Source organism: Pipistrellus kuhlii, unplaced genomic scaffold (assembly GCF_014108245.1).
Source record: "Pipistrellus kuhlii isolate mPipKuh1 unplaced genomic scaffold, mPipKuh1.p scaffold_m20_p_1, whole genome shotgun sequence".
Classification (NCBI taxonomy): Eukaryota; Metazoa; Chordata; class Mammalia; order Chiroptera; family Vespertilionidae; genus Pipistrellus; species Pipistrellus kuhlii.
Window position 1 is genome coordinate 77,978,403 of NW_023425404.1, and position 10,058 is coordinate 77,988,460.

Consider the following 10,058-nt stretch of genomic DNA (forward strand, 5'->3'; position numbering starts at 1 on the left):
TCCTCTGCATGTAATAGGCAATCAAGACACACCTGTAGATAACAGTTGGGAAACTAAGTGGTAAGAAAAGAGAGCACTAGCTCCCCCATACTAGCTTTGGGAGAACTAGGTTTTAGAATTGTGCCTTGTAATTCCATGGGCCCTTGCTGCTGCTCAAACTAGGAGAGAACTTCCACTGACTCCTGTCTGCAAGCCTGTTCTACAATCTCATAATCTGGTGTTCTTATTTTCTAAATAAAAACAAAACAGACACAAATGATTTAAAATAAGAGCATTTAATTTAAAAAAAATAAACTTGCATAGCCAACTGTGGAGAAAGAATTATTTTAATCATAAATAGGTTATTAATGCTGTTTTAAAACTGTAGTCAATATAATTTAGTTTAATAGCTTTATTATTCCTGGAAATTTTTTTTTCTCTTTTTTACTACTGTACTATTTCCATTTAGACTATAGATATATAGAGTTATATAAAAAGAGTTCTATAGCCCTGGCCAGTTTGACTCAGAGGATAGAGCGATGAGTGAGGACTGAGGGGTCCTGGGTTTGATTCTGGTCAAGGGCACATGCCTGGGTTGCAGGCTTGATCCCCAGTGGGGTGTGTGCAGGAAGCAGCTGATCAATGATTCCCTCTCGTCATTGATGTTCCTATCTCTCCCTCCTCCCTTCCTCTCTGAAATCAATAAAGAAATATATATATATAGCTCTATAGATCTATATATATAAAGCCTAAGCGACCACATGGCCTAATGACCAGTAGACTGGTCGCTATGATGTGCACTGACCACAAGGGGGCAGATGCTTAACGCAGGAGCTGTCCCCTGGTGTGCTCCCCCAGCCAACCTCCCATGGTACCTCCCCCAGCTGGCCAGACCCCAGCTGATCAGGCCTGGGTGAGATGGCCCTATTGGCTCCAGTCACCAGCCAGGCCGAGGGACCCCATCTGTGCATTAATTCATGCACTGGGCCTTTAGTAGTTTTATATCACAGATATCTAGAATTAAAATGCTGTTGTAATTGAATGAGTGCTGTGCTGGGTATTGGCTATCAGGTTTTAAGTACACCTTTTCCATTGATTGGCTATGTGACCTTGGATTTCTGAGAAATTGGGAGATCAAAAGCTCCTTATTTTCTCATAGCCTACATTGTTTTAAAGTTCCTTCAAGTTCTGAATGTTTTTTATTCTAAAGCTTAATATAAAAAGTAAAAGGAAGTATACTGGCTCAGTAGATGAGAAGTTTAAAATGTGGGCTTTATTTATTCATACAATGGAATTCTACACAGAAATATATACATATAACTTACCTAATAATAGACAAATATGTAAATTGACCATATTTTCGCTACACCAATAGCCAATCAGAGTGACTATGCAAATTAACCCAAACAAGATGGTGGTTAATTTGCAAACATAGGCACCCAGCACCTGTGTCCTAGGAACATCCAGGCACCCAGGTCATTGTAAGGTAGGGCTTGGGCAGGAGTGGACCTCCTGCAATTGATTGCAGGGAGCTGTGGCTCCTCTCCTGCCCAAGAGGCTTTCGGCCTGGGCAGGCCTGGGCAGGGGCAGAGCCGGTGATCAGAGGGAGCTAGATGGCCCCTGCCCAGGCCTAAAGCTTCAGCCAGAGGCTTTAGGCCTTGGCAGGGCCCAGCCCGGGATTGGTGTGAACTACAGAGGAAACACCTTTTCTAACTGCACATTGGCTAAGCTTCCTGTATGCCACTGGTAATATTCTTAGTAACTTGGGTAATATGAATCCAAAAAGGTGATCTAGGGTTTTTCCACCACACTTCTGAGAAAAAAACGAAGGTCCACTGCTGGAGGGCTAAGAAATGTCATATCCTGCTCTAGCCAGTTTGACTCGGTGGATAATGCCTCGGCCTGCCGACCGCAGGGTCTGGGTTCGATTCTGAACAAGGGCATGTACCTAGGTTGCAGGCTCCTCCCTGGCCGGGGTCCAGATCAGTTCTCATGCAGGAGACAACCAATCAAAGTGTTCTTCTCACTTTGATGTTTCTCTCTGTCTTTCCCTTTCTCTTCCACATTCTCTAAAAGTCAATGGAAACATCCTCAGGTGAGGATAAAAAAATAAAAGAAAGAAAGAAATGCATATCCTATGAAAGAGACATCTTCAAAATGCCTAAGAAAGTTGTCATTTTTTCTTGGTGAAGGGACTGGAGTCCGTGTTGGTGAAAACTCCTTGGTGGCTGTGGTGACTGGCAGTGGCTGCAGCAGCGGGATGATGGGGCTGGCGCCTTCCCCTGATCAGCCCGGTCGCCTCCCACAGAGGATATCCCCTGAGGGTTCCCAGACAGTGAGATGCGGCAAGCTGGCCTGAGGGATAACCTCCCAGTGCACGAATTTCGTGCACCAGGACTCTAGTTAAAAATAAATGAATTAGATCTACACATTCAACATAAAATGAACTCCAAGAATATACAATTGAGACGGAGAGGTAGAAATTATATTCATATAAATTTTTAAAATATACAAAATTGGTTTACTAGTGTATATTTTAATGATATGAGCATATGTAGTAAAAGTATAAAAATATGGATAGATAGAATGATTACCAATCTCAGTAAATATGGTTATACTAGAGGCCCAGTGCATTAATTCATGCACACAGAGGAAGGGGTCCTCAGCCCGGCCTGCACACTCTCTCAATCCAGGACCTCTGCTTCCTAACCACTCACCTGTCTGCCTGATTGCCCCTAACCAGTCTGCCTGCCTGCATGCCTGATGCCCTAACCACCTCTGCCTGCCTGACTGATCACCCCTACCCACTGTGCCTGCTGGATTGCCCCTAACTGCCTCTGCCTGCTTGCCTAATCACCTGTAAACTCTCTGATTGCTTGCCTGATTGCCCCTAACTGTCTCTGCCTGCTTGCCTGATCGTCCCTAACCATCTCTGCTTAGGGTCCTGCCCCTGTGGCTTTGTCCAGAAGGATGTCCAGAAGGTCATTCAGCTGTCTGGTCTAATTAGCATATTATGATTTTATTATTATAAATATGTATTACAGTATTTATTTATGATTATACTTTTCAGCATTTTAAAATATTTAGAATATTAAATATTGTTTAAAATTTAAGAATTATAATAGAAAATTAGGAAAATAGAATGTTATCTTCTCAATGAGATATACCTAATATTCTTCTTCAAATTGCAACTAACCTCATCACTTTTTATATTTCTGGTCCCCTTTGCTCTGTCCTACTGTTAATTTTTACAATTGCATGTGTCATCTCCTAAGATACCACAAATCTGTTTATCATTTTTTGCCTTTATCCCCTGACTAAAATGTAAGCTCCCCAAGGGCAAAGATCTCTGTAGGTTTTGCTCATTGTTGTGTCTTTTTTGTTGTTGTTAATCCTCACCCAAGGTTACTTTTCCATTGATTTTTAGGGATAGAAGAGCTCTCTATCAAAGACAGAGAGAAATATCGATGTGATCAGTGATTGCCTCCTGCATGAGCCCTGACCAGGGCCTGGGCCAGGGAGGAGCCTGAAACCAAGGTACCTGCCCTTAACCAGAATCAAATCTGGGACCCTTCTCGGGCTGATGCTCCATCCACTGAGCCAAACCAGATAGGATCACTGATGAATCTTAAGTGCCTAAGACAGTGCCTAGCACAAAATAAGTATCCAAGAAACATTTATTCCTATAAATGTATGATATCAAAGTTTAACTAGTCTATACTCAAATCCTGGTGGCTATACTCAATAGAGTTAAACTCTCTAAGCTTCAGTTTCATTATCTGTAAAATGGGAATTGTAACAGTATCTATCTTTTAGGATTGGTATACTACAAGTAAAACACTTTATGATTTTTCATATTTATTTATTTATTTATTTATTTATTTATTTATTTTTGTTGTCGTTATTGATCCTCACCTGAGGATATTTTTCCATCTCTCTCTTTCTCTCTCTCTCTCCCTCTCTCCCTCTCTCTCTCTCTCTCTCTCTCTCTCTCTCTCTCTTTCTCTCTGTTAGAGAGTAGAAGGGAGGACAAGAGACAGAAGCATCGATGTGAGAGAGACATATCCATTGGTTGGCTCCTGCATGAGCACCAACCAGGCCCGGGAATTGAGCCTGCAATTGAGCTATGTGCCCTTGACTGTAATTGAACCTGGGACCCTTCAGTCCATATATTTTCTTAATGTTGGCTTTATTTTTTAAAGCCTGAAGCATGCCAGAAGTCATACTTTTGAAGCTAGACTAATTTTTTCCACTATCAACATTTCATTAAAAAGAATTCTCAGTTTGGCTGGTGTGGATCAGTGGTTGAGTGGCAATCTATGAGTGAAAAGATCTCTAGTTCGATTCTCGGAGAGGGCACATACCTGAGTTGAGAGCTTGATCTCCAGTGGAGGGTGGGGGGTCATGCAGGAAACAGATGATCAATGATTCTCTCTCATCATTGATGTTTCTATCTCTCTCATCTTCTCTCTTCCTCTCTGAAATCAATAAAAATAATTTAAAAAACAGAATTTTCAAATTATTGTGATAACAACCACCATTGTCTCACAGAATTTACAGTTCAGTAATCCAGACAGAGCTTAGCTTAGTGCTTTTGGCTCAAGGCCTCTCAGGAGGTTTCATTCAGGCTGTTGTTTGAGATTGTGATCATATGATGGCTCAACTGGGGGAGACTCAACTTACCCTCTGCTCAGTGAGTTGGCAGGATTGAGTTCCTCATTGGCTGTTGGTAAGAAGCCTCAGTCAATTCTTTGCTGTGTGGTCCTCTCCAAAGAGTAGCCCACAACATGGCAACAGGCTGCCCTAAGTGACAGAAAATGCCCTGGTGGAGGCCTGGAGAGAAATGGAGGCACAGATGCTGACCAGCCCTGGAAAGAAAGAGAGAGGCAAGTGCTGATCAACAACTGCCACAGAGACTACAGTTCAGACCCTGCTTCTCTCTTCAGGCCTCCCTCGGGGCCTGATTTGCAGTCCCTTCATTAGTCAGTGCTAGGTCACCATGCCTGCAGCCGTAGCAGTCAGTATTGGGTTGCCACGGCAACCCAGCGCTGACTGCAGGACTGACTTTTGGTTATTTGAGCCTCCTGGTCATTGTGGATGTACGGATCCAGGGTATTTTATATTATAACTACAGGTCCAATGCATGATATTTGTGCATGAGAGGGGGGGTTCCCTCAGCCCAGCCTGCATCCTCTCCAATCTGGGACCCCACGGGGGATGTTTAACTGCTGGTTTAAGCCTGATCCTGGGGATTGGGCCTAACTGCCAGTCAGACATCCTTCTCACAATCCAGCTCCTAACTGCCCCCCTGCCAGCCTGATCACCTCCAACTGCCCCCCTGCCAGCCTGGTCATCTCACACAGCCTACTGTTTAGTCATTTGGTCATCCCTCACTAACCTTCCTGCTGACCTGGTTGTCCCACACAGCCTGCTGTTTAGTCGTTACTGTTACTGTAATGGCATCCCGGACAATTTGCATATTACTCCATTATTAGTATAGATTGATATTGGGTATGAAAAGGTTAATACAAAGGGGCACCCCTATTTAGATGAGTCTTTCATTAAACTGGAATGGGGTAAACACAATGAATGACTATTTCATGAGGAAATTTAGGGAAGTATAATGTATTTTTAAATTAGCAATGTAGACCTTTCCAGAAGAAAAAATAGCTAGAAATGACACCCATTCCTTTTCCTTACCTTTAGCAACTGATACAAGAACTGAAATGATGCCAGAAGATTCTCTGAGTAATAACTTTTTTCCCTAGTTATATTTCTCAATGTGACATTATCATTCTGAGTTATGAAGGCAACCATTTTTCACTTGGATTCATCAACACTTGGAAACAATAAGGTATACTGCCAAAATTAAATTAAAATTACAACATTGAGGATCATAAAGTGTAACCTACTCATTTTTAAATGATGTTTCCATGTCACAGACAGGTTACAAATGATTTTCCCTACTTTCACTATGTTACATTTTGCAGTAGCCAGACTCTAAGACGGAACATTGGGTCTTTAATACCCAGGCCAGCCTTCTTTCCTTTGTGCTATCATGGGCACAGATTTATCAGCACACTATCTGACTTACACAGACATTTATGTTTATATATATTGTTCCATCTTGTTTGAACTAGATTATAAAATCATGTCTTTTCTTATTCTACATTCTGATTATGTAAAAGGGGATATCTGCATTGTTATGTGTGACGATATTTGGTTATATAAGGTAGGGAAAACATTTTAGAATGGGAGGAAATGTTACATAAGAGCATAAACTTTGGAATCAGGCAGTCCTAAGCAGATATTCTATTTAGTAGCTGTGTCATCCTGGGCATGTTATTTAACCATGCTAAGCTCTACTTTTCCTACCTATAAAAACAAAAACAAAAAAAAAGAATATCTTCTAAATAGACTCATTGGGTGGATTAATGCCTGACACACACTAAGAACGAAGTATCTGTTTATTTCTCTTTATTTATCCACTCAACACTCAGTGTTACAAACTTGAATTATCTTTAAATGGAAATCACATAAAAGGGGTATGGAGTCCTGTATTTGGACTGTTAACAATGGGTATATTGCTTGGTAAACAAAAAATTAAACCCTAGTTTAGGATGGTTTCCTCCAAAATATTCTGCTCTTTTCACTCTAGTTTAATCCTATACATTCCTGTATCAGTATACAGATTTTTCTTTCCTCTAAGAAAGCATTTGCAGGGGAGAAAAAGACTTTTTGCTCTATCCTCTTTCAGTGGGAGGGTGGGAATGAAACTAACAAGAAAGATTAACAGAAGAAAAAGCATATAATTTTATTATTTATGTACATAGTTCACTGAAAAGAAGTAAAACAAAGAGATGGTTAGGCTTGGGGCTTACATACTATTTTTAAATATATATATATCTTGATTGATTTCAGAGAAGAATGGAGAGATAGAAACATTAATGATGAGAGAGAACCATTGATCATCTGTCTCTTGCATGTCCCGTACTGGAGATCAAGCCTGCAACTCAGGCATGTTTGATTCATGCCTTGGCCAGAATGGAGCCTGGGACCTTTCAATCCGCTGGCTGACTCTCTGTCCACTGAGCTAAACCATCTAACGCAGGCTTACATACGATTTTAACCAAGGACAGGGGGCTTGGGTTTCAAGGGATGAAAAATCATTGGGAAGTGGATAGGAAATATTATCTTATTTGCATAAAATGTTTATGTAAACACATCTGGTTGTTGACACTCCATCTCCCCTAATAAAAGTTAATTTCCTCTTCCTGATAGGGAGTTGGGAGTAAGGGGTAGACACCTCCACAAAGATAAATTCTCACCTTGCTTTTGTTTTTAGGCTGAGAAAGGGGAATTCTAGAGAACTTTCCAGCATCTAGTCTTGATTGCCTTCAATTCAAAATAATCCTTACCATGAAGTGGTCCCCTTTTTTTGATGGTATATCTGGATCCCTTTGAGCACCATTAACTAAAAGAATAAAAGTAGAAAAAGAAGTAGATTAAACCAATATTAAGTTAAGTTTTGGACTTTAAGTTTGAAGTGTGTGGAATATTTCATCACAGATACCCCACAGCAAAGACTTAGTAATATAGGTAAGGAATTAAAGAATTAAGACCAATTAGATGACATTCATAGGGTTAGCATTCTCACCATTTATCCATTAATTTCCCCAAAGAATATTTAGGATGGTTATTCTGCTGGGCAAGTCGAAGTAATATCGATCTTAGAGATGACATTTATAAACCTCTGTCATTATTGGTAACTAGAGGCCCAGTGTACGAATTTCACCCTCTGGCAGTCTGGGACCCCTTGCTCCTTATTGCCTGCCTGCTCGCTGCTCCTTACTGCTTGGCTCGTTGCTCCTTAGTGCTGCCATGGAGGCGGGAGGGGCTCCTGCCACTGCCACTGCACTTGCCAGACATGAGCCCAGCTTCTGGCTGAGCAGCACACCCCCTGTGGGAGCACACTGACCACCAGGGGATAGCTTCTGTATTGAGCGTCTGCCCCCTAGTGGTGAATGCGCATCATAGTGACCAGTTGTTCCACTGGTCATTCTGCTATTTGGTAGATTTTTATATTAAGACTTTTATTTGTATATAGGATAATAGCTGAGAATACATTCTTTTTCCTTTTTGTAATGATATATCTATAAAATAGAGGCCCGCTGCATGAATTTGTGCACAGATAGGGTCCCTCGGCTTGGCTGGTGATCAGAGCCATCTCACCCAGACCCAAAAGGTGCTGACTGGTGCAGTGGGCTGGGGGGAGGGACCGCAGGAGGTTGGCCAGGAACAGGATGTTGGTTGTAGGAGCACACTGATCACCAGGGGGCAGCTCTTGCATTCAATGTTTGCCCCTGGTGGTTCAGTGCACATCATAGCAACCAGTTGACCAGTCTTTGGTTACTTAGGCTTTTATATATATATATATATATATATATATATATATATATATATATATATATATATATATATATATATATACACACACACACACACACACACACACACACACACACATACACTAGAGGCCTGGTGCACGAAATTCATGCATTGGCGGGTGTCCCTCAGCCCAACCTGCACCCTCTTCAATCTGGGACTCCTTGGGGGATGTCAGACTGCCCGTTTAGGCCCAATCCCACTGAGCATTTGGACATCCCTCTCACAATCCAGGACTGTTGGCTCCCAACTGCTTACCTGCCTGCCTTCTTGATTGTCCCTAACAGCTTCTGCCTGCCAGCCTGCTAAACCCATAACCACTGCCCTTCCAGCCTGATTGATGCCTAACTTCTCCTCTGCCAGTTTGTTTGCCCCCAACTGCCCTCTCCTTCAGGCCTGGTCACCCCTAACTGCCTTCCCTGCAGGCCTGCCACCCCCTCGCCCCCAACTGATATCACCTGCAGGCCTGAGTCCTGCCCAACTGCCCTTCCCTGCAGGCCCGGTCACCCCCAACTTCCCTCCTCTGCCAACCTGGTCACCCCTAACTTCTCTTCACAGTGAGCTATATTGCCCCCAACTGCCCTCCCTTGCGGGCCTGGTCCCTCTCAACTGCACTCCCCTGCTGGCCATCTTGCGGCAGCTATCTTGTGTCCACATGGGGGCAGCCATCTTGTGTGTTGGAGTGATGGTCAATTTGCATATTGCTCTTTTATTAGATAGGATAGAGGCCTGGTGTACGGGTGGGGGCCAAATAGTTTGCCTTGAAGGATGTCCTGGAACAGGGTGGGGTTTCCTTTGTGTGGCGTGGGGCAGCCTGGATGAGGGGCCTGTGGTAGTTGCAGGCTGGCCACGCCCCCAAGAGACCCAACTGTAGGCCCTGGTGTCTGGGATTTATTTATCTTCTATATTTGAAACTTTGTAGCCTTGAGTGGAGGCCTAGGCCACCCAGGGTGTGCTGAAAGCTTGGTTTCCACCATTATTAGGAAGCTCAAGCCTCCTGCTTGCTCCATGGCCATAGCCATCTTGGTTGGGTAATTTGTATACTTGCTCCTGATTGGCTAGTGGATGTGGCTTGTGGGTGTAGCAGAGGTACAGTCAATTTGCATATTACCTTTTTATTATATAGGACTAGTAGCTCTGTGCATGAATCCATGTGCCAGTAGCTCTCCACCCACTGATTCACCCTCCTGTAGCCCCCCCCATAGCTTGCTACCCTGCCCCCTCCTGTAGCTCTCCGCTGCCTGCTTGTAGCCTGTAGATTGCTGCTGCCCTCCTTTAGCTCTCTGTCTGCTGCCCCACCCTTTTGTAGCTCCCTCCACCTCCCACCCCTCCCATAGCTTACTGCCCTGGCTCCTCTTGTAGCTCTCTGCCAACCACTTGTAGCTCACTGCCCCACCCTCCTGCTGATCCATGATCCAGTTGTTACACAGTTGGTTGTTATGCTTAACGACGATTTGCATATTGTATCTTTATTATATATGATAGATGCCATCCCAATACATTCATTAAAAAAAAAAAAAAAAAAAGAAACATCAATTTTGAGACATAGGATGTAATACTAAACTAGAGGCCTGGTGCATGAAATTCATGCATGAGTAGTGTCCTGGCTGGTGATCAGGGCTGATTGGGACCTT